Here is a 26521-nt window from a genome sequence, read left to right on the forward strand (position 1 = left end):
ATTCTGAGGCCAGAGTGCTATTTAGGACATCTGCTATTCTATGGGTCTGCTGTGTCTCCCGCTTCCCATGTTGGATCCTTCTCTCCCTTTTTAATTCTATCAGTTAGTATTAGCAGACAGTAGTTTTGTTTGTGTGATTCTTTTGACTCTTAGACCTATCAGTGTGATCAATTTGAACTGAAATTGATCACTTGGACTAGGGAGATGGCATTGGTACATGCCACCTTGATGGGATTGAATTGGAATCCCCTGGCACGTTTGTAACTCCACCATTTGGAGCAAGTCCGATTGAGCATGCCCCGAATTGTACATCTCCTCCCTCTCTTTTGCACTTGGATTTTTTGAGCATTGTTAAAGGTAGGTGGATGTGAAAGCAATTGTAAGGAAGCCCTAGTGATGGATTTTGATTTTTGTGACTAAACTTTGGATCAAGGAAAGACATTATAATATTTAGCCTGTGACCATATGGAGATAAAAAATAATACACTTTAGTTTTTTTTTTCTTATGCTGAAGTTAGAAGTGCTACATAGAGCTTGACTAATTGATGGCTATGTCCTCTCTATCTGATACAACTTCTTTTATGCAAATCATACACTTCCATATTATGTATATCATGGCTTTTGAGGAAAATTAAAAAAAAAAAGATGAGTTTCCAGAAGACCTCAATCCAATAAAATCATCTTCCTTTTATGTTCTGAAAACTGAGGATCCCCTTCTTGGCGTGGAGACTGTTTCAAAAGCAATTACATTTCAACCCTCAGGTTATGATTAGACCCAGACAGCTATAGAACCGTAATTCAGTTGCAGGTGGCAAAAATTTATGAGGTCCTGTGAGGTTTGGGGAAGAACTTGAAGATACTACAGGACAGAAAAGACAGGATTAAGAATTCAACTTAGAAAAATAAAATTTGGGCACTTCTATTAGTGGTATATTTTTACATTCTTCAATGGAGCAATTCTTTGTTTAAAATGAAATTCAGTAGTGGTAATTATGAAATGACCTAAATTCAGTATAGAACTGGAATTAGTTATTTGAGTAATATTGAATGGCATGTACAGTGTTTTCAGTACTAACGTTAAAATTCAATGCCCTGGCCTCTACACTGTGGTGTAGTGGCTAAGCCTCCACCTGCAGCTCTGGCATCCCATGTGGGCATATGTTCATGTCCTGGCTGCTCCTCTTCTGATACTGTTCTCTCTCTGCTATGGCCTGAGAAAGCAGCATTAGATGTCACAAGTGCTTGGGCCCCTGCACACATGAGGGATACTCAGAAGAGGCTTCTGGCTCCTGGCTGATCTCTGGCAACTGCAGCCATTAAGGGAGTGTACCAGTAGATGGAAGCCCTCTATCTCTGACTCTCCTCTCTGTAATTCTCTCAAGTAAATAAATAAAATCTAAAAAAATTCAATGTGCTATAATTTTTAAGAGGTTTGATTGTTAATAATTCCAATATTAGAATATAGTCTCTTCTGCACTTGTTTAACTTGATATCTGCAAAAAAATTATCTGTTTGCACATGTGGATACAACCCACAGTACATCCTAGGCTTTTATTTTATGGAATATGGTAAGTATGCACATACTATTCGATAAATGAGCATTCTACGAGCTTATACTCTATTGCTATCATCATGAACATTTATATCCATGTATTCTCCCTTACATAAGCAAGGATACATGTAAAAGTTGTAGCACCATTTCTTTTTTTTTTATTTTTGACAGGCAGAGTGGACAGTGAGAGAGAGACAGAGAGAAAGGTCTTCCTTTTGCCGTTGGTTCACCCTCCAATGGCCGCCGCGGTAGCGCGCTGCGGCCGGCGCACCGCGCTGTTCCGATGGCAGGAGCCAGGTGCTTCTCCTGGTCTCCCATGGGGTGCAGAGCCCAAACACTTGGGCCATCCTCCACTGCACTCCCTGGCCACAGCAGAGAGCTGGCCTGGAAGAGGGGCAACCGGGACAGGATCGGTGCCCCGACCGGGACTAGAACCCGGTGTGCCGGCGCCGCAAGGCGGAGGATTAGCCTGCTGAGCCACGGCGCCGGCCGTAGCACCATTTCTGAATGACTTTGAAGTTTGCTGGATTTTTCCACATAGATTGGGAATAAATTTCCCTATTTTATACCTTGATCAAAGGACTCTGCTATTAGAGCAAGATAGCAAATAGCTGTTCTGCATCCTTAGGCTGAAAATTAACCAAAGGTATCGTTTCCAGGATTGCCTCAGCTTACAATAGCCGTCCCCTCACTAAATAGTCCCTGTCTCCCACCTTCTTCTTACCCCAAGTGTGGTGCCTTTCACTGCACATGCTGCTTTGCTGTCCTTGGAGGGCCCCTCTCTGTTCATGCTCATAACAACACCCATTTGCCCCTTATATGCATATTTTCTTCTTCCTGGTACATAAAAGCAGTTTACATTTTACCTCTTAAGTTAATTTTCAATGAAAAAACACTCCTCACTTTATAACACCTTAGTTTCACAACAACAGACCTAGCCATTGAGCATCTATTATGTGCCTGTTATATATAAAAAAAGAAAAACAAAAACAAAAAATCCTGAAATTATTAATTTGCAGTGTAACTACTATTCATACTCAAGTCTCAATATCTTACAGATTGTATGGATATTTAAATTTTAAAATCTTATAATTTGCTTCCTGTTGAATATCCTGTGTCTCGTCCTTAAATTTGTCTGAAAAATATGTGTCTTTCTTCTGAAATTAGTAGCAGTAATTTCTAGTTTGCATTTCTGTAATTCTTCTGCTGTCTTCTTTTTTTTTTTAAAGATTTATTTGTTTATTTGAAAGGCAGAGTTACACAGTGAGAGAAGGAGAGGCAGGGAGAAAGGTCTTCTATCCGCTGGTTCACTCCCTAATTGGCGCAATGGCCAGAGCTGTGTTGATCCGAAGCCAGGAGCCAGGAACGTCCACCAGGTCTCCCACGTGGGTGCAGGGGCCTAAGGATTTGGGCCATTTTCTACTGCTTTCCCAGGCCATAGCAAAGAACTGGATTGGAAGTGGAGCAGCCAGGACTTGAACAGGTGCCCATATGGGCTGCTGGTGCTTTAGGCAGCAGCTTTACCCATTACGTCACAGTGCTGGCCCCTCTGCTGTCTTCTTTAAGTGCAATTTGGGGTCTACCTTTTTCTAAAATCCCTTTTTATCTGTTTGTGGATATATTACTGTTCCTATGTAAGCATTCATTTTTATTCAGAATCATCACTAACATATAGAATAATGCATATATATATATATATATTTCATTTTACCTTTGAACTTATTACATTCCCCTGTGTGTATCATGAGTAAATTCCTTAACTCAAATACTAGTCTAGGGACTCTGTGGCCATCTGGGTTTGATTTCTCATTGTTAAGTCATCAATTCTTATCTGCATTCTGAAATAGGTCTTAGAAACTTTCATTTTCACTGTCTCTGACTCATCCAGGGCTATTGATCTCTTTCTCCTTTGCAGGTAATATATATGTAGCTTTTTACTTATCTGGATTTTTATGGCACTGAAAATTAATTTTTGATATTTTAAATATTCAAACTAAAGGTTTTTGCACTGGCATTTTATTGTCAATTGCATATATCCCATGAGATAATTTCTCCATTTAAGTTCCAGAAACTTTCTTTATATTCTGTTTGAATTGTAAATTAAATACTTTTTTCACCCAATTTCTATATTCAAGTCAGTCATACTATTTATTATTTTTCCGGCTAAATAACTCTTCTATTCACAAGAAAAACAATATCATTTTTTAAATTTATTTTTTATTTACTTGAAAGGCAGAGGCAAATAATGAATCAATCCATGCATCTATGAACAATCACCCTATCTTACAATGTAAGTTAAAAATAACTTGAGAATCTAAGTTAAATCTTTGAGACTAAGATGGTTATAGAACAGAAATAATTTTTAAAACACTCATAAATGTGACTAAACTTTCTGTTTTGAAAGTTCAAAGAAAGATGATAGCTGGACAAGGTAATGTATAAACACCAAGATGACATCCCAGTAACAAATTAGAGTCCTCCTGTCCCCTAAGACCTGGATCACAAACCTTGAGCCTCATAAAATGTTTTGTTGTTTACTTGCCTTGTCTATAACACTGCTATTGACAACAGAAAATGGAGTCAGACTCCCAGAAAGAGCTATGCTGAGAGGTCAAGATCTGTGAACTGGGGCTGGCACGGTGGTGCACTAGGTTAATCCTCCGCCTGCAGAACCTGCATCCCATATGCTCATTGGTTCTAGTCCTGGTTGCTCCTCTTCCAGTCCAGCTCTCTGCTGTGGCCCAAGAGCAGTGGAGAATGGCCCAAGTGCGTGGGTCCCTCTACCAGCATGGGAGACCAGGAGGAGGCACCTGGCTCCTGGCTTTAGATCGGCATAGCTCTGGCTGTTGCAGCATTTGGGGAGTGAACCAATGGATGGAAGACCTCTCTCTCTCTCTCTCTCTCTCTCTCTCTCTCTCTCTCTCTCACTGTCTGTAACTCTACCTGTCAAATAAATAAATAAAATCTTGAAAAAAAAAGGATCTGCGAACTGAGACTCTGCTTCTGGCATAATCAGAACTCGGGAGAATAAGGTCAACACTGGGAAGGAAAAAGGAAGTGAGGACTTCATAAACAAGAGCTCTTTGCCAGCATGAACCCTCCCACTGCTAGCCGGGATTCTCCCCACCACACAATCAGGGAAGTCAAGTAACCTCTGCACACAGCTGCCTAGAGAAGGCTCCCATGCTGACAAGTCTCTGAGAGGAAGCACAGGAAACTTGGAATCCTGAGTGCCAGGCCAGACCCCTCACTGTGGACCAGAGCAGGGTGAAGAAATGAGGAGCTAGCAGCAAGAGGGGGCCAAAACACGACCTCTGGGAGCTCTGTGAGTCCTGTGAGGCTTTTCCATAAACTTCTGACAACTTCGCCTTCCCTATCCCCTCACTCCCTGTCCCACAGACTCACAATTGCCAGGTGTCCTGCAGTGAAAGAAGATCAGAAAACAGTGGATGCTGGTTACCTCCAAAGTTTCCCAGCCAGGAACGTCCTCCCTGGACCTCTCTCCTCAACCGAAACTTGAAGACTACTCTGGCGCCAATATCCTGTGTGACTGTGTATTGTTCACACGATCACCCCTGGTTGGACAGTTTGGATAGCTGCAAGCATGCAAAACATCATAAAGAGTGCAGCCAATCAGCATCCTGCATAGGGCAGACACTACCTTCAGGGTAGGATAATTGGGAAAAACAGGGTTGAGTTCTGGGTTCAGTTTCCAAGCTGTGTCTTCCAGGACACCACCCTCCCAGCTACTGGAGGGATTTTCACCTGCTGCTCCTTCAGCCTGCTGGGCTCCCTTCTTCCTCCTGGGTCTGTGTTCCTGAGAGGATCCTTCCTGGAGGTTGCAGCAGCCTACTTCAGGTCAGTTACACTTTAGTGGCTGTTTCTCAACTTCTGAGCCTTTCTTTTTCATGATATATTGACACATTTTTCTTTTCAGTCATTTTTTAAAATTTTGATTTGAAGAATAAAGATGACACATATTTTAGTCTTTTTTTCCATTTCTCTTGCAGGTTTTCTTGATAGTATACCTATTGCCCTTTAATATTTTCTATTAATTCCTCATTGCACTTGGTAATCTAGTTGATTTTATATATTTTGTGTATTCTTTACATATTGATTTAAAGTACTGCCATCATCAGTTGTATTTGTTTTTAGATTCCATGGATCATCTCTGCATGTAAACATCATCCAATGTGTTCACATTTTGTTACTTCAAAATTTATCTCTGTGCCTTAAAGTTTTTCTGACTGTTTTATCTCTCTAACTTCTGCTCTAGAATGTTGAAACACAGTAGCGCAGGTTTTGTGGTCTAGGTTTATTCTCAGGATGGGAGGCATCCAATGGTCCTGTATTAGTTGCATGTTTTTTTGTAGGTTGCTTTCAACATTGATCAGAGTAAAGAAGTCACTGGATTTAATTTTTTAAAAAATGTTCTACTAGCAGTAGTTTTTCCGAGATGTGAACTTTATTAAATGTTTTATATGATCATGTGATTTTCCTCTTGTAATTTTTACCTAGCTGGATGACTTGTCTGAGAACCTAAAACACTGTTGCATTTTTTATTATATCTTTCTTGCTATTGATATGTTTCCTAAAGTAATTTCGTTTATTACATTGATATTTACTTGGGGTACCTATAGCTTGGCTTATGAAAGATATGCTTTTAAAAATTTGATTTTTATGGTGCGGAGCCAAGATGGTGGATAGTGAGGACGTGCGCTGATAGTCTGAGAAGATTTAGTTTCATAAAAGTGGGATTACTGTAGCCTCAGGAAAAGACTCAAGAAAAAACTGCAGAGGAAACGCTTCCGGATCTAGTGGATGTGACACAGAGGACCTACAGGGAGCCCACCACGTGGAAGCCCCGCTGCGGGAGCCGAGCCACAGAATCTCGCCAACGCAGGAACCGGAGGTAAGACAAAAGTCTCAGAAACCCGAGACATTGGTGGGGAAAGGCAGAGGCCTCCCTCTCCACTTGAGCAAAACAAAGAGCAGGCACCATTTTACATATGTAAAGCGGCAACGAGTACACAAACTCAGTAACTTTGGGTCTATGGTGAAACTTGAGAACACATTGAGGGCTGCATAAACTCTTTGTGTGGTCCCAGGGGTAGATGAAATGAATTTTCACAGAGGCCAGATTTCAACTACCCGCAATTCCACTTAGCTGTGCGGAATTACTTCCCAACTGAGTCAAAAAGAGAGAGAGAGAGAAAGAGAGAGAGAGAGAGAGAGAGATCCAGCAAGGAGCAAGGGAGAGAACAAACTGGGTGAGTCACTTTTTGCGCAGTCTTAAACCTGAAGAATCAAGCAGAGCTCTCTGCCCACACCCATCACACCTCTAAGGATCCACCAGAGCAGACAGCCCACTTAGAGGCATAGTATAACGAGATAAAAACACCACAGCAAAAAAAAAAAAACAAACATAAATTATCTCCAACATGCCAAACAACAAACATAGAAGCCGAGGTAACAAGAGCAAGGAAGACACTATGATGTTCCCAAATGAACAAGACACACCAATCCAAGATTATGAAGATGAAGAGATAGAGGAAATGCAAGAAGCAGATCGTAAAAAAATTAATAAGAACATTAAGAAGTTCTCAAAAACAAATTCTTGAACTATAGAAATCCTTAATGGACAAGATAGAAAATCTCTCTGGCGAAAAAGAAATATTAAGGAGGAATCAAAATGAAATGAAACAACTAGTAGAACATGAAACTGTGATAGTGACAAGAAACCATAATGAAATGAAGAACTCAATAGATCAAATGACAAACACATTAGAGAGCCTTAAAAACAGAATGGGTGAAGCAGAAGAGAGAATATCGGACTTAGAAGACAGAGAACAGGAAAGGAAACAGGCAAACCAAAGAAAAGAAGAAGAAATCAGAAATCTAAAATACACTGTCAGGAATCTACAGGATACTATTAAAAAACCCAACATTCGGGTTCTAGGAGTCCGTGAAGGCATGGAGAGGGAGAAAGGATTAGAAGACCTTTTAAGTGAGATACTAGCAGAAAATTTCCTAGGTTTGGAGAAGGACAGAGACATCCTAGTACAGGAAGCTCATAGAACCCCTAATAAACATGACCAAAAGAGATCCTCACCATGACACGTTGTAATCAAACTTACCACAGTGAAACATAAAGAAAAGATCCTAAAATGTGCAAGAGAGAAATGTCAGATTACTCTCAGAGGATCTCCAATTAGACTCACAGCTAACTTCTCATAAGAAACCCTGCAAGCGAGGAGAGAATGGCGAGACAAGCCCAGGTGCTAAGAGAGAAAAACTACCAGCCCAGAATATTATATCCTACAAAGCTCTCATTTGTGAATGAACATGAAATAAAGACCTTTCACAACAAACAGAAATTGAAAGAATTTGTCGCCACTCGTCCAGCCCTGCAAAAGATGCTTAAAGATGTGTTACATACAGAAACATAGAAACACGGTCACCAATATGAAAGAAGGTAAGGGAAGGAAACCTCACAGCAAAAGATCACAGGAATCTCAAACCATATATTAGAAAAAATCTTTGGCAAATGACAGGGCAAAGTTACTCCTTCTCAATAGTCACATTGAATGTTAATGGCCTGAACTGTCCAGTTAAAAGACACCGACTGGCTGATTGGGTTAAGGAACAAAACCCATCTTTTTGCTGCTTACAAGAAACTCATCTTTCCAACAATGATCCATACAGGCTGAAAGTGAAAGGCTGGAAAAATATATACCATGCCAACAGAAATGAAAAAAAGAGCGGGCGTAGCCATCTTAATATCGGACAACATAAACTTTACCACAAAAACTGTCAGGAGAGACAAAGAGGGGCACTATTTAATGATTAAGGGATCCATTCAACAGGAAGATATAACGATTATCAATGTATATGCACCTAATTACAGGGCACCAGCTTATTTAAAAGACTTGTTAAGGGACTTAGAGGGAGACTTAGACCCCAATACAATAGTACTGGGGGACTTCAATACCCCACTCTCAGAGATAGACAGATCAACAGGACAGAAGATCAACAAGGAGACAGTAGATTTAAATGACACTATAGCCCAAATGGATCTAACAGATATCTATAGAACGTTTCATCCGACATCTAAGGACTTTACATTCTTCTCAGCAGTACATGGAACCTTCTCTAGGATTGACCACATACTAGGCCATAAAGCAAGTCTCAGCAAATTCAAGAGAATTAGAATCATACCATGCAGCTTCTCAGACCACAAAGGAATGAAATTGGAAATTAGCAACTCGGGAATCCCTAGAGCACATGCAAACACATGGAATCTGAACAACATGCTTCTGAATGAACAATGGGTCTTAGAAGAAATTAAAAGAGAAATCAAAAATTTCCTGGAAGTAAATGAGGATAACAGCACAACATACCAAAACCTATGGGATACAACAAAAGCAGTGTTAAGAGGAAAGTTTATATCAATAGGTGCCTACATCAAGAAATTGGAAAGGCACCAAATAGATGAGCTTTCAAGTCATCTCAAGGATCTAGAAAATCTGCAGCAAACCACACCCAAACCCAGTAGGAGAAGAGAAATAATTAAAATCAAAGAAGAAATCAACAGGATTGAATCCAAAAAAACATTACAAAAAAATCAGCCAAACAAGGAGCTGGTTTTTTGAAAAAATAAACAAAATTGACACCCTATTGGCCCAACTAACTAAAAAAAGAAGAGAAAAGACCCAAATCAATAGGATCAGAGATGAAATTGGAAACGTAACAACAGACACCACAGAAATAAAAAGAATCATCAGAAATTACTACAAGGACTTGTATGCCAGCAAACAGGGAAAGCTATCAGAAATGGACAGATTCTTGGACACATACAACCTACCTAAATTAAGCCAGGAAGACATAGAAAACCTAAACAGACAAATAACTGACACAGACATTGAAACAGTAATAAAGGCCCTCCCAACAAAGAAAAGCCCAGGACCAGATGGATTCACTGCTGAGTTCTACCAGACATTTAGAGAAGAACTAACTCCAATTCTCCTCAAACTATTCAAAACAATCGGAAAAGAGGGAATCCTCCCAAATTCTTTCTATGAAGCCAGCATCACCTTAATTCCTAAGCCGGAAAAAGATGCAGCATTGAAAGAGAATTACAGTCCAATATCCTTGATGAACATAGATGCAAAAATACTCAGTAAAATTCTGGTCAATAGAATGCAACAACACATCAGAAAGATCATCAACCCAGACCAAGTGGGATTTATCCCTGGTATTCAGGGAAGGTTCAATGTTCGCAAAACAATCAACGTGATATACCACATTAACAGACTGCAGAAGAAAAACCATATGATTCTCTCAATAAACGCAGAGAAAGCATTTGATAAAATACAACACCCTTTCATGATGAAAACTCTAAGCAAACTGGGTATGGAAGGAACATTCCTCAATACAATCAAAGCAATATATGAAAAACCCACGGCCAACATCCTATTGAATGGGGAAAAGTTGGAAGCATTTCCCCTGAGATCTGGTACCAGACAGGTATGCCCACTCTCACCACTGCTACTCAATATGTAAGACCCCTGCTAAAAGTAAATATTAAAATAATTTTAGCAAGGGTTTAAAAGTTTGGCTGCTGACAGTAGCCATTCCTTAAGATAACTGTGTCTCCACCTGCCTACAAAATAACCTTGGGAAACTGCCTTGGGAAACTGCTCTGTGTAATTGTCTCACGCGATAACACTTGCAGGAGTCAGGAAAAGAGTTGTAATAAGGTTCTGTGACCATTGTATAAACTTACCCCTTCCCTCACTAAAATCGCAACAAGAGTTTGCCCTTCAAAATAGCCAATCACCAAACGCCCCACATACATATGTTAATCAGGTGGCTATTGTCTTTAAAAACTGCTGTAACCCCTGCTCAGGGCTCTCTCACTCTCTGGACTGCCTGAGGTGCCGGGGAGCCCGTTTGCGCAAACGTATTAATAAATATCCTCTTGCTTTTGCATCTACTGGGCTGGAGTCTTGGGTCTTTGGGAGACCACCCAAGCGCGTTGGATTCCCAGATTTGGGGTCCTTCAAATAGAGTTCTGGAAGTTTTAGCCAGAGCTATTAGGCAAGAAAAAGAAATTAAAGGGATACAAATTGGGAAGGAAGAACTCAAACTATCCCTCTTTGCAGATGATATGATTATTTAGGGGACCAAAAGAACTCTACTAAGAGACTACTGGAACTCATCGAAGAGTTTGGCAAAGTGGCAGGATATAAAATCAATGCACAAAAATCAACAGCCTTTGTATACACAGGCAATGCCACGGCTGAGGAAGAACTCCTAAGATCAATCCCATTCACAATAGCTACAAAAACAATCAAATACATTGGAATAAACTTAACCAAGGACATTAAAGATCTCTACAATGAAAACTACAAAACCTTAGAGAAAGAAATAGAAGAGGATACCAAAAAATGGAGAAATCTTCCATGCTCATGGATTGGAAGAATCAATATCATCAAAATGTCCATTCTCCCAAAAGCAATTTATACATTCAATGCAATACCCATCAAGATTCCGAAGACCTTCTTCTCAGATCTGGAAAAAATGATGCTGAAATTCATATGGAGACACAGAAGACCTCGAATAGCCAAAGCAATCTTGTACAACAAAAACAAAGCCGGAGGCATCACAATACCAGATTTCAGGACATACTACAGGCAGTTGTTATCAAAACAGCATGGTACTGGTACAGAAATAGATGGGTAGACCAATGGAACAGAATAGAAACACCAGAAATCAATCCAAACATCTACAGCCAACTTATATTTGATCAAAGATCCAAAACCAATCCCTGGAATAAGGACAGTCTATTCAATAAATGGTGCTGGGAAAATTGGATTTCCACATGCAGAAGCTTGAAGCAAGACCCATACCTTTCACCTTACACAAAAATTTACTCAACATGGATTAAAGACTTAAATCTACGACCTGAAACCATCAAATTATTAGAGAGCATTGGAGAAACCCTGCAAGATATAGGTACAGGCAAAGACTTCTTGGAAAAGACCCTAGGAGCACAGGCAGTTAAAATCAAAATTAACATTTGGGATTGCATCAAATTGAGAAGTTTCTGTACTTCAAAAGAAACAGTCAAGAAAGTGAAGAGGCAACCGACAGAATGGGAAAAAATATTTGCAAACTATACTACAGATAAAGGGTTGATAACCAGAATCTACAAAGAAATCAAGAAAATCCACAACAACAGAACAAACAACCCACTGAAGAGATGGGCCAAGGACCTCAAGAGACTATTTTCGAAAGAGGTAATCCCAATGCCCATCAGACACATGAAAAAGTGTTCAAGATCACTAGCAATCAGAGGAATGCAAATCAAAACCACCATGAGGTTTCACCTCACCCCGGTTAGAATGGCTCACATTCAGAAATCTACCAACAATAGATGCTGGAGTGGATTTGGGGAAAAAGGGACACTAACTCACTTTTGGTGGGAATGCAAATTGGTTAAGCCACTATGGAAGTCAGTCTGGCGATTCCTCCGAAACCTGAACATAACCCTACCATACAACCCAGCCATCCCACTCCTTGGAATTTACCCAAAGGAACTTAACTTGGCTAATAAAAAAGCCATCTGCACATTAATGTTTATTGCAGCTCAATTCACAATAGCTAAGACCTGGAACCAACCCAAATGCCCATCACAGTAGACTGGATAAAGAAATTATGGGACATGTACTCCATAGAATACTATACAGCAGTAAGAAACAATGAAACCTGGTCATTTGCAACAAGATGGTGGAATCTGGAAAATATCATGCTGAGTGAATTAAGCCCGTCCCAAAGAGACAAATATCATTTGTTTTCCCTGATCGGCGACAACTGAGCACCAAAGGGGAAACCTGTTGAAGTGAAATGGACACTATAAGAAACAATGAACTGATCAGCTCTTGTCCTGACTCTAAGATGTACAATGTAACACTTTATCCTTTAGAGTATTTGTTGTTGTTGTTGTTGTTCTAGTACTATTGGTTGAACTCAGTAATTAACACACAATTATTCTCAGGTGTTTAAATTTTAACTGAAAAGTGATCCCTGTTAAATTTCAGAGTGGAAAAAGAGAGGGAGGAGATGTACAATTTGGGACATGCATATCGGACTTGCCCCAAATGGTGGAGTTAAAAATGTGCCAGGGGATTGCAACACAATCCCATCAAGGTGGCATGTACCAAAGCCATCTCACTAGTCCAAGTGATCAATTTCAGCTCACAATTGATGGCTCTGATAGGTCTAAGAGTCAAAGGGATCATGCAAACAAGACAAGTGTCTGCTAATACTAACTGATAGAATCAACAAGTGGGAGAAGATTCCAACATGGGAAGCGGGATACACAGCAGACTCATAGAATGGCAGATGTCCTAAACAACACTCTGGCCTCAGAATCAGCCCTTAAGGCATTCGGATCTGGCTGAAGAGCCCATGAGAGTATTGTAGGCATGGAAAGCCAAGATACCATGGAAAAGAAAAAAAAAAGAAGAAGACCTAAATGAAAGATCTGTGAGTGGGATCCCAGTGGAAAGAACGGGGCCATCAAAGAAGGAAGTACCTTTCTCTGAAGGGAGGAGAGAACTTGCACTTTGATTATGACCCTATCGGAATAAGATCAAAGTCAGCGAATTCTAAAGGCTTCCATACCCTGGCAACTCATGACTAGAGCCTAGGGAGATTACTGACGCCATGAACAGGAGTGTCAAATTGTTAAGTCAGCAACAGGAGTCACTGTGTACTTACATCCCATGTGGGATCTGTCCTTAATGTGTTGTCTAATGTGCAGTGATGCTATAACTAGTACTGAAACAGTATTTTTACACTTTGTGTTTCTGCGTGGTTACAAACTGATGAGATTTTTACTAATTATATACTGAATCAAGCTTCGGTATATAAATATAATTGGAAACGAAAAAAAAAACCTGGTGTTAAATTGGAAACGGCATAGAAAATTAATTAATTTTTAAAAAAATATCATGTAGGATCTCTGTCTTTAATGTGCTGTACACTCTTATTTAATGCTATCACTAGTACTCCAACAGTATTTTTTTTCACTTTGTGTTGCTATATGGGGCAAACTGTTGAAATCCTTACCTAATATATACTAAACTGATCTTCTGTATAAAAGAGAATTGAAAATGAATCTTGTTGTGATTGGAATGGGAGAGGGAGCAGGAAAGCGGAGGGTTGTGGGTGGGAGGGAAATTTTGTGAAGCCATTGTAACCCATAAGCTGTACTTTGGAAATTTATATTCATTAAATAATAGTTTAATAAAAAAAAGAATATCTGCAGTTCAAGAATTTGTTTTTGAGAACTTATTAATGTTCTTATCAATCTTTTGAGATATGCTTCTTGCATTTCTTCTATCTCATCATCTTCATAATCTTGAATTGGAGTGTCTTTTTCATTTGGGGCCGTCATAGTGTCTTCCTTTTTCTTGTTACCTTGGTTTTTGCATGTGTTTTTTGACATATTGGAGATATTTTTTGGTTTGTTCACTGTGGTGTGTTTTGCTTTTTGTACTGTTACTCCAGATTAAGTGGACTGTCTGCTTTCGATGGAGCCTTAGACACTTGAGATGGGTGTGGCCAGAGAGTTCTGTTTGGTTCCTCAGGGTTGAGAGTGTGCCAAAGGTGACACACCTAGGTTAGGCATGGTAAATCTCTCTCTTTCTTTTTCTTTTTTTTTTGATTCAAAAGGGAAGTAATTCCACACAGCTGAATGGAATTGGAGGTAGTTATCAGGTGAATGATATGCCCACAGGAGCCAGAGATCAGAAGCTCTTTCCCAAGGACCATACAGGGAATCTGTGCTGCCCTCAGTGTGGGCTCCAATTCTCCTACAGACTCCCACTGGGTTGCCAAGGTTACCGAATTGTAGCTTCTCTGGAGAGTACTCACGTGAATTCCATGAGTTCTCTCCCCCACCGTCTCTTTTTTCAAAGTCTCAGTTTACTAGCACCACACATTCATTAAATCCTAATCTGCTGTTATTTCACCCCTCCCCCCAGAGTCAGGTGTTTCTGCTAGGCTCAGTGCTGGTGCAGACCTGAGGTTGCCCTGCTTATGATGTATGTCAAAATGGCACCTGCTCTTTGTGTCGCTTGCCTTTGAGAGGTGAGCGGAGAGAGAGAAACTCGTGTCCGTATCAGTCACTTTTTTTTCTCTCTCTCTTCTAGTTAGCCTGGTGAACTTTTCCCCACGGAGTTTCAAGCCTTGTTCCCTCTAGTCTCCTCTTTCCACTTTCCCACTGGTGTCTCGGGCTATTGAGGTTCGGCTCACCTTGCGTTCCAGCGCTGGTGTGTTGAGTCTGCCGCTGGTGTCCCGAACTTGGGCTCCCACGCTCTCCACGCAGGTCCACTGTGAATCACTAGTTCCAGAAGAGTTTCCTTTGTTGTTTCTTCCCCTATTCTTCCTTGAACCTGCAGTATCTCCACTTTTATTAAACTGTCTCTCCCCCCGGACTAATAGTGTGCTCCCTTCCTATTCCACCATCTTGCCACTCCAAAAGGAGGTACCTTTCTCTGAAGGGAGGAGAGAAATTCCACTTTGACTGTGACCTTGTCTGAATAACATCAGAGTCGGCGAACTCAAAAGGCTTCCATAGCCTTGGCATCTCATAACTAGAGCCTAGGAAGATTACTGACACCATAAACAAGAGTGTCAAATTGTTAATTCAACAACAGGAGTCACTGTGTACTTATTCCTCTAGTGGGATCTCTGTCCTAAATGTGTTGTCCAGTTTGAATTAATGCTATAGCTAGTACTGAAGCAATATTTTTTTTAACTTTTATTTAATGAATATAAATTTCCAGTGTACAGCTTATGGATTACAATGGCTTCCCCTTCCCATAACTTCCCTCCCACCCGCAACCCTCCCCTCTCCTGCTCCCTCTCCCCTTCCATTCCCATCAAGATTCATTTTCAATTCTCTTTAAATACAGAAGATCAATTTAGTATAAAGATTTCAACAGTTTGCACCCACATAGAAACCCAAAGTGAAACATACTGTTTGAGTACTAGTTATAGCATTAAATCAAAATGTACAGCACATTAAGGACAGAGATCCCACATGAGGAGCGAGTGCACAGTGGCTCCTGTTGTTGACCCAACAAATTGACACTCTAGTTTATGGTGCCAGTAACCACCCTACACTCTCGTCATGAGTTGCCAAGGATATGGAAGCCTTCCAAGTTTGCCAACTCTGATCATATTTAGACAAGGTCATAAAAGACAGGGTGAGGATAGTAACCAATGATCCTTATAGTGGCATTTACCAGGTTTGAACAATTATACAGCATTAAGTGGGGAAGAGGACCATCAGTACACACAGGTTGGGAGTAGAGCCATTGGTGGTAGAGTAGAGGTTATGATTACAAAGGAATGAGGCCCAAGTGCACTAGACAGGGCCTAGAACAAAGGACAGAGTCATTATTAGAGGAGCTAAGAAAGGTGCTGTCTAAGCTACAAGTAATTTTTTCTGATTGAGAGGCAAATAGAACCTGATAGAAGGGGCTTGATAATAATCTGGTGGGCTTTAGGCCTTGTAAATTCAGAGGCCCAGACCTATCTATCTCTTCACATGGGGTATATCCTAAGGGAGGTGTGAACCTCCTAGGGGAAGGCACTCTGTTGGCTTTCATTACTTGGCTGGGCTGGGAGGCGAGCTGGCCAGGTAAAGGCAGGGGGCATCTCTAACAAGAAATTTACAGTTCTGCCTTCAATGTTGCTGACCCTACTTGACCATCCCCTCATCTGCAGTGGTCACTTTGGAAGTTGGGCTGAGTGAAGGGCTTTTCAGCTTAGAGCCAATAAGATCTGTGGCTCTGACCTGGGCATCCTTCGACTCCAGGGCAGGTCCATTTCCAGTGATCCAACTCTTGGCAGAGCTGCCAGGGCTCTTCACAAGCTGACTTCTGCTGAAGCCCAGGCTTACCACATTGAAAGCCACTGCAGTGGACTGGCCTGTTGGGTCTCCTTGAGGGCAGATCACTGTACAGATCAGCCATTAATAGGCCTGCCACCCATTGCTTCTGATGCCGAGCTTTCTTTTCCTCCCGGTTTTTGTTAAAGCAGACCAGAGGATGCAAGTCAAGGGAGTGCCCAAGTCCCATCTCTAATCTTCAGTGGCCTGAACTACAAGTCTATAGTCACAGGCATGTTCTGTAGTAGTTTTTCTAAGGTAGACAATGCCCATGAGGAAAATTATATTCTCACTTTAAAACTTTCTTTCCCTTTGGTCTGAAAGCGAGGTTTTTTCTACTTACCGTATACTTCGCTGATGGCGAAGTGAATCTAGCTATGAGATTATTATTTAAGTTCTTATTTTGGCTATGCTGTAAGACCCCTGCTAAAAGTAAATATTAAAATAATTTTAGCAAGGGTTAAAAAGTTTGGCTGCTGACAGTAGCCATTCCTTAAAATAACTGTGTCTCCACCTGCCTGCAAAATAACCTTGCAAACTGCCTTGTGAAACTGCTCTGTGTAACTGTCTCACGCGATAACACTTGCAGGAGTCCGAAAAAGAGTTGCAATAAGGTTCTGTGACCATTGTATAAACTTACCCCTTCCCTCGCTAAAATCGCAACAAGAGTTTGCCCTTCAAAATAGCCAATCACCAAACGCCCCACATACATATGTTAATCAGGTGGCTATTGTCTTTAAAAACTGCTGTAACCCCTGCTCGGGGCTCTCTCGCTCTCTGGACTGCCTGAGGTGCTGGGGAGCCCGTTTGCGCAAACGTATTAATAAATATCCTCTTGCTTTTGCATCTACTGGGCTGGAGTTTTGGGTCTTTGGGCGACCACCCGAGCGCATTGGATTCCCAGATTTGGAGTCCTTCATTGGGGGCTCGTCCGGGATTTGGACGCCCCCAGACCCAATTCTGTGACCAGTTGGAGGTAAGCTACTTGTTTTATTGGTTGCGTCCTTCTTGTCGTCTGGTCAGTGTTTAAGTCTGCACTTGGTGCCCGTACGGGACTTGAATTTGTATCGGACCAGTGGGGGAGGCAGACATGCCCTGAGACCCCTGGTCCCACCCTGGGGCCGCTCCAGCGGTGGTTTGGGGGAAACGAGAGAGAAAGTGCCTCTCTCCTTCCCAGGGAGAGCCTGGCCGTCCGGCCGCTCCCATTTGAACTTGTACTTTCGGTTTGCTACCGATTTGGTGCCGCGGCTCGTCTTGTGTGTTGTATGCGTCTGTCTGTTTTCTTGTTCCCCTCCTCGTTCGTTTTACTCTCTCCGTACCCATGGGGCAACAACTAACCACCCCTTTAAGCCTTACTTTAGGCCACTGAAAAGAAGTTCAAAACTGCGCGCACAATCAGTTGATCGATGTCAAAAGTAAAAAGTGGGTGACTTTCTGTTCCTTGGAATGGTCGACCTTTGAGGTCGGCTGGCCTGGCCGAGGGACAGGACCTTTAATGCTGATATTATCCCACAGGTCAAGGCATGAGTCTTTCAACCAGGACCCCACGGACACCCTGACCAGGTTCCCTATATTACCGTGTGGGAAGACCTGACCCAAGACCCTCCCCTAATAAAGGCTATAAAGACTCCATTACAGATGCAGGAAATAGGGTTAAAAAAGGTGAGCCATAGAACAGTTCATTGATGCCATAGGAATAGTCAGTCCTTGGTTTGCAGAAGGAGTCGTGGATGAGCAACATTAAAATGTACTCAAAAAAAGATTTAAATGTGCATTTAAAGAAACAAAACAAGCCGTGACAAAGGCTGGAAAAACTTTATTGCAGATGTAGAGGATAGGGTTAAAGAAACCGTAGAGCAATTTATCAGCGCTGTTAAAAAAATTTGTCCTTGGTTTGCTGAAGAGGGTGTTGTAAATAAAAAACACTGGGTGTAAAAAAATATAAATCAGTGTACACTGGACAGCCCTCACCCTGTATTTAAATATTTTACTTAAAGTAAATGTTACCTGTTGTAAAATTAATATTACTATGTAAAATAAAAAATTGTGGTAACAAAGTGTCCGGACTACCCATTCTATTTTTGTATTATGTGTTAACTCTACCCTATTATTAATAGGAATGCTTGAACAGATTATGCTTGGTTTGCTTTGCAAAAAATTGTAAATCAAAATATGCTGCAAATAGTTAAGATTGCACAAACCTACAAGAATGTAACAATTACAGATAGTAATAGGCTACTATCATTATGGCTAAATGGTTACCCACCGTGTTCCATCCGCTAAAAAATTTGTTGTCTTATCAAAAAGAGATGTTACAAATATTTAATAAAACCCGAATCACTAATTTCAGAGTAATGCAAAATGTTAGCGCATTTGTTAATTGGACTGTGTGCACCTCAACATGTCTGTTTAACAAGTAACAGTGCCTCAGATCTCCATGCCATGGGATTGTCTAGCCAGTTCTTAGGCTGTCTGCAGCAGCTTGAGTTGTTGTATTGAAATGGTACTGTTTTTTATGTCCCTGACATTGGTGCCCAAGAAGCTAATTCCCCCTCAGATATGTTTCAATTTATCCTTAAAACACCTTAAATATTATTGTGTTTGCTAAATGTATACTTGTATAAAAAATTTATATTACATTCTTATAATGTGTTAATTATGTCTACCTCTCAATGCAACCCTAGGGCCAAATGTAAGGACAGATTTTTGGGATGGAGAGGCTTGTATCTAGGTTCAGCTCTGGTAGACAAGTAACTTTGCTGCCGGATGACCTTCTCCTGCTCCTTGGGAGCCTGGCCAGTTCCCGGGGAGGAGGATAAAAAAATGTTTCTGATAAACAGGTGGGCATGCTTCGTGTCTTGGCTCTCTGGCCAAGATCCAAGATGGGACGCACTGCTTGCCTAAAATCTTAGCAATGAGCCACCCTTGTCCTTGGGGGCTTTAAGAGGGAGCCGGAGCAAGTCTCTGCTGCTGCTGTTTCATCCCAGGGGAACACGCAGTCAAGCTGAATGTTAAACATGCCTGTAATGATTACTGATAATGTCTGATTCTCAGTATGGATTCTTTTCCAGTGCTTTGTAAAGACTGCCTAGTGATGCCCACAGCACTATCAATTCTGCTAAACGTAAGTACAATGTAAACATGGATCGATTGGCTACTGTGGCTGAGGTGTTCTGTAACAGTCCCTTTGATAAGGGATTAACAAAATGGATTCACTTAAAAACAGGACATTCAGGACCTGCCGCTCTGCAGGGACATGTACAAAAATTGTCCAAAAGTCAAAAATCAAAATAAGGCTCCTCCTGGGATTTGCCCCCGGTGCTAAAGGGGAAGGCATTGGGCCAAAAATGTCACTCCAAAACTGATAAAGAAGGTATTTCATTAAAAAACAGAGTTCGGGAAACTGAAAGTGGGGCCAGCCTCGTGCCCTCCCTACAGGGATCAGAGGACCGTCTTGTTATAGTATCATTAAAGCAATGGAGCCGTGTTTATTGCCACATTCTGTTAATCTATGCTCCTTTACCATCTTTCCTCTAAATAATTTTAGTGTGCACTACAAGGCTTGCAGCGTATTTCTTGCAGATTAAACTAAAAGTAACTAAGTCTGTGCACAGTAGACAGCTGAAAAATAATTTGCTGTCACAAATTGGTATAGTCGACAGGATCTGCAAGTATACAAAGCAATGCCTTTCTTTAAAAAGAAAACTGAAGTTGTATGTGTAACCAGTGATGTTCCTGGCTGGAAAGACCCTCAGTTGGCCTCTTTTGCAAAGGAATGGGCTCTCTGCTCAGGATTGAGTGAGAATTGGGATGGCAAGTTACGGAGTGCACAGCCTCGACAAGTTATTGAGGTTTGCAATCAGTACTGGTAGAAAAGAGAAATGAACTATAGGCTTTGGGGAGGTGAGGATGGATTTTGTTATCTGCATACTGATGCATGTGCAAACAATTAAAAAAAGCGGTACAGGATAAATGTAAGTTAAAAAAAAATACTGCCCTTTGGAGTCAAACCGCTAGATAGTGGTAAAAAAATTATATCAAGCCCCTGTACTGCTGCCAGGGCCAACTAAGGTTATTCAGTGTAAACAATACAAAATTCCAGGTGGACATAAAAAATATCTAAAACAGTAAAAAATTATATTAATGCTGAATTGATGATTTCCATAACCACTAAAAGGAATAATCCAATTTGGCCTGTTAAAAATCAGATAAAACCTAAAAAATGACTGTGGATTACAGAAGGTTTGAGTAAGTTACAAAAGGTTCGAGTAAGTTACAAAAGGTGTGAGAAAGTTACAAAATGTTATAAAAAGAAGACATTTTCAGTTATAAAACTATTAGTCTATTTTCTTTGACATAAAATCAAAATCTGATCCTCTGTTAAAACAATGAGTTAAAGTAATCTATTATGTTCAAGTCTTAATGTCTCTGTTAAATTCTAACTGTTTAAAAATAGCTGTGAAAAGAACAATGGTGAAATGGAGGGATCCTGTCACCAATCAATGGAATGGACCTGATCCGGTACTGGAATGGGACGCGGGCTCCTAAGGGATGGGTTTTTCTATGCAGCCAATATGCCTTTACATAATTAGCCTCTGATAACTTCCGCAATTGCTCCCTGGGCCATGTGGCCCCGATGCTGACATCTGTATTTACAGCGGCAGATAGAGCGCGACGGCGGCATGCTTCACCTGAAGACTGTAATGGCAACGTCATCCTAATAGGAGAGGACACTGCCCTTGCCGTGGCTGTATCAGTAGTAAGTGTTCCTGGACTGGCCTTTGGAAATAACTGTGGACTGCGAAGGCTTGCATGTTTAGTGACCAAAACAATCTTACTGCCACTGGACTGTCCAATATAGCCGAAGAATTGGTTCAAGTTTGCTACCAAACCTCCTTTGTAATCAAAAATAATTGATATTTGGCTGTAAGCTTCATCTCTCACCTAATGTCAGACTGGAATGGTACTCAAAGACGGGTAAGACACTCAGCATCCTGTACCAACCTAAGACAGGGCTCTAGGCCAAGCTGCCAGAGTTACCGATGACGGGTAAGGACAGGAATGACTGAGGGCAACCTAAGACAGAGGCCATTCTCAATTAAATAAAAAGGGGGTTGCGGCAGGTGTGGAAACAGCACTGCCGCCCTTGCAAAAAAAAAAAAAAAACAACGCCAGAAATATCAGGCCCTCCATAGGGCAGTAGAAGACAATATACTGGACCTAGAGAAGACCATTGGTAAGCTAGAACAGTCTTTAACATCACTTTCAAAAGTAGTGTTGCAGAACAGAAGGAGGATGAACTTATTGTTTTTTTTTTAAAAAAAAGTTTATGTACTGCCCTAAAAAAAGTGCTACTTCTACACTGATCCATTCAGGGATCATCAGGGACTCTATGGCTAAACTAAGAAAAGCCCCGTAAAATTTTAAGATTAAAATCAATACAAAAAGAAGAGGAGGGAATGTAAGACCCCTGCTAAAAGTAAATATTAAAATAATTTTAGCAAGGGTTAAAAAGTTTGGCTGCTGACAGTAGCCATTCCTTAAAATAACTGTGTCTCCACCTGCCTGCAAAATAACCTTGGGAAACTGCCTTGTGAAACTGCTCTGTGTAACTGTCTCACGCGATAACACTTGCAGGAGTCCGAAAAAGAGTTGCAATAAGGTTCTGTGACCATTGTATAAACTTACCCCTTCCCTCGCTAAAATCGCAACAAGAGTTTGCCCTTCAAAATAGCCAATCACCAAACGCCCCACATACATATGTTAATCAGGTGGCTATTGTCTTTAAAAACTGCTGTAACCCCTGCTCGGGGCTCTCTCGCTCTCTGGACTGCCTGAGGTGCTGGGGAGCCCGTTTGCGCAAACGTATTAATAAATATCCTCTTGCTTTTGCATCTACTGGGCTGGAGTTTTGGGTCTTTGGGCGACCACCCGAGCGCATTGGATTCCCAGATTTGGGGTCCTTCAATGCTATTACAGAAAAATGTTAGCCATCTCTTTTATAAGGTCTGAAGATTAAATTGTGCGTCCTACAGATTCCTTCCTAGTAGAATTAGTTTCCTACCTTGAGGAGAATAGAGAAATGAAAGAACAAGTTGGGCTTAGAATAGAGAAATGAGGGAGCAAGTCCTAGATCTCTTGCTGACAATAGCAATATTACATGAATACTTAGCAAACCGTTTCAACCATTAGATAACATCTTAAGAAAACATTTACCAGAAGGTCCAATGCCTTCTACAAATTTTAAGAATCATGTATTTGAAAACACCTCTTAAATATCTAACATGGTGTAGTTTGTTTAGCCAGTAAACTTAAGCACAACCATCTAAAATGTTTTTAGTTTCTTTCTACCAACAAGTTTAAAACATATGATACACAGATACAGGTCCCACAAATTAAAATGTATCTTTGATTGATTTTAGCAGCTTAAATTTATGGATAATCTTATCTATAAGCCATTTACAATAAAACTCTTAATAAAATTTCCCCATGTGGACATATAATATGTACACACATATAACACAGCATAGTAGACCAATATAGCAATTTTAATAATAGCTTTTAAAATCTTTAACTCTTTTTGTAGATTGCCAATTCATTTGAATTGCTTTTTGTTTTTAGTAACCTCAGTTAACCATACTTTCTCTCAGTTGGTACTGTTAATACATTATTGGCTTCATCTGTTTACAGAGCCATCCCAAAGTACTGAATACAATAAAAGTGGCTGGAAAAAGTCCATAGGAACCTATAGGAGGACAGCTAAACACAGAACCAACAACACTTTAGTTTTATGAGCAGCACATCATATATAACTGTGGATGACAAAAGACTTTAAGTCGCCATGTTTAAAATTATAAACTCATCAACCAACAAGAGGTACTTGCTTACTTCACAGTATTTTTGAAAGCACCTGTAGGATTTTACAAGTATTTAACCCTTTAGGCCTCTGGGGCTTTCTCATTAAGATAACTATCATGTCTAGTAACACAAGATCATTAGACTTTTTAATTCTCAAACATTTGTATTAATAGCATTTTCCATTATAGAAACTTAAAGTCTGGTACCATATCACATCTTGACAGTCCTTCTAATATAATCCAAATAGACTGATTAGTTGGTGTCTCTATAAGATGAGAGACATAGTTCCTTCGATTTTTTCACTTTGGCCCAAACTGGAAAAACCAAAGTCCAGGATTTACTGGAAATTTTAGAGACCAGATTGTTTGAAACTTTGATTTTTTGAATGCCTGTCAAGAATGCCAAGAAGGCTCAAAATCCAAAATATCTGGTTGAAATAAGATTCCTTAAAATCATGACATAACATAGACCAAATTTGATCATTGTTACAAGGTGATTATTCAAATCTTTGAAAATAAGCACATATTTAAATAACCCATAGCTCTTAATAAAAATTCAGCTGTTTTTGCACAATTAGAATTTAACAGACATCAGGAGAACATAATAGATTACTTTAACACTTTGCTTTAACAGAGCATCAGAGTTTAATTCTATGTCAAAGAGAAATTGAGCTTCCTGGGATCTTTTGCTGTGAGGTTTCCTTCCTTTACCTTCTTTCATATTGGTGACCATGTTTCTGTGTTTCTGTGTGTAACACATCTTTAAGCATCTTTTGCAGGGCAGGATGAGTGGCAACAAATTCTTTCAGTTTCTGTTTGCTATGAAAAGTCTTAATTTCACCTTCATTCGCAAATGAGAGCTTTGCAGGATATAATATTGTGGGCTGGCAGTTTTTCTCTCTTAGTACCTGGGCTGTGTCTCGCCATTCCCTTCTAGCTTGTAGGGTTTCTGATGAGAAGTCTGCTGTGAGTCTAATTGGAGATCCTCTAAGAGTAATCTGACGTTTCTCTCTTGCACATTTTAGGATCTTTTCTTTATGTTTCACTGTGGTGAGTTTGATTACAACATGTCGTGGTGAGGATCTCTTTTGGTCATGTTTATTAGGGGTTCTATAAGCTTCCTGTACTAAGATGCCTCTGTCCTTCTCCAAACCTGGGAAATTTTCTGCTAGTATCTCACTGAAAAGGCCTTCTAATCCTTTCTCCCTCTCCATGCCTTCAGGAACTCCTAGAACCCAAATGTTGGGTTTTTAATAGTATCCTGTAGATTCCCGACAATATTTTTTAGATTTCTAATTTCTTCTTCTTTTCTTTGGTTTGCCTGTTTCCTTTCCTGTTCTCTGTGTTCTAAGTTTGATATTCTCTCTTCTGCTTCGCCCATTCTGTTTTTAAGGCTTTCTAATGTGTTTGTCATTTGATCTATTGAATTCTTCATTTCATTATGATTCTCATCACTATCAGAGTTTCTTGTTCCACTAGTTGTTTCATTTCATTTTGATTCCTCCTTAATATTTCACTTTCATGAGAGAGATTTTCTAACTTGTCCATTAAGGATTTCTGTAGTTCAAGAATTTGTTTTTGAGAACTTCTTAATGTTCTTATCAATTTTTTGAGATCCGCTTCTTGCATTTCTTCTATCTCATCATCTTCATAATCTTGAATTGGGGTGTCTTTTTCATTTGGGGGCATCATAGTGTCTTCCTTGTTCTTGTTAGCTTGGTTTTTGCGTTTGTTGTTTGGCATGTTGGAGATATTTGGTTTCTTCACTGTGGTGTTTTTTCTTGTTACACTATGGCTCTATATTAAGTGGACTGTCTGCTTTCAGTGTAGCCTTAGAGGCTTGAGATGAGTGTGGACTGAGAGCTGTGTTTGGTTCCTCAGGGTTGAGGGTGTGTCAAAGATGACACTCCCAGGTTAGGTGTGGTAAATCTCTCTTTCTTTTTTTTGATTTAAAAGGGAAGTAATTCCGCACAGCTGAATGTAATTGGAGGTAGTTAGCAGGCAAATGATATACCCACAGGAGCCAGAGATCGGAAGCTCTTTCCCAAGGACCACACAGGGAATCTCTGCTGCCCTCAGTGTGGGCTCCAATTCTCCTGCAGTCTCCCACTGGGTTGCCAAGTTAGATCCTAATCTCCTGTTATTTCACCCCTCCCCCCAGAGTCAGGTTTTTCTGCTAGGCTCAGGGCTGGTGCAGACCTGATGTCGCCCTGCTTATGACGTATGTCAAAATGGCGCCTGCTCTGTCTTGCTCGCCTTTGAGAGGTGAGCAGAGAGAGAGAAACTTGTGTCCGTATCGGTCACTTTTTTAATTTTTTTCCTCTCTCTCTTCTAGTTAGCCTGGTGAACTTTTCCCCACGGAGTTTCAAGCCTCGTTCCCTCTAGCCTCCTCTTTCCGCTTGCCCGCTGGTGTCTCGGGCTATGGAGGTTCGGCTCACCTCGCATTCCAGCGCTGGTGTGTTGAGTCTGCCGCTGGTGTCCCGAACTTGGGCTCCCACGCTCTCCACGCAGGTCCACTGTGAATCACTAGTTCCAGAAGAGTTTCCTCTGCTGTTTCTTCCCCTACTCTTCCTTGAACCTGCAGTATCTCCACTTATATTAAACTGTCTCTTGCCCGGACTAATAGTGTGCTCCCTGCCTATTCCGGCATCTTGACGCTCTCCCCGAAGCAATATTTTACACTTTATGTTCAGTGTGGGTGCAAACTGATGAAATCTTTACTTAATATATACTAAATCAATCTTCTGTATATAAAGAGAATTGAAAATGAATCTTGATATGAATGGAATGGGAGAGGGAGTGGGAGATGGGAAGGGTACGAGTGGGAGGGAAGTTATGGGGGGTGAAGCCATTGTAATCCAATAGCTGAACTTTGGAAATTTATACTTACTAAATAAAAGTTAAAAAAGAAAAAAATTAAAATCATAGCTGCATAATAGAGTAAAAATATTGTAAGAATAAGTAAGTTTTTCATGGATAGTTTTATTTTTGATTTCTCAAAGCACTTTTCGGTACAATTATTGAGCAAAAGTAAAAAAAAAAAGTGATTAAAGAAAAAAGGAAACACAAGTAACTAATGTCAGGAAATTGAAACAGAAACATTATTTACAGAGCTGGTAGAACTCCCCAAGCTCGTAAGATAATTCT

Source organism: Lepus europaeus, chromosome 10 (assembly GCF_033115175.1).
Source record: "Lepus europaeus isolate LE1 chromosome 10, mLepTim1.pri, whole genome shotgun sequence".
NCBI lineage: Eukaryota > Metazoa > Chordata > Mammalia > Lagomorpha > Leporidae > Lepus > Lepus europaeus.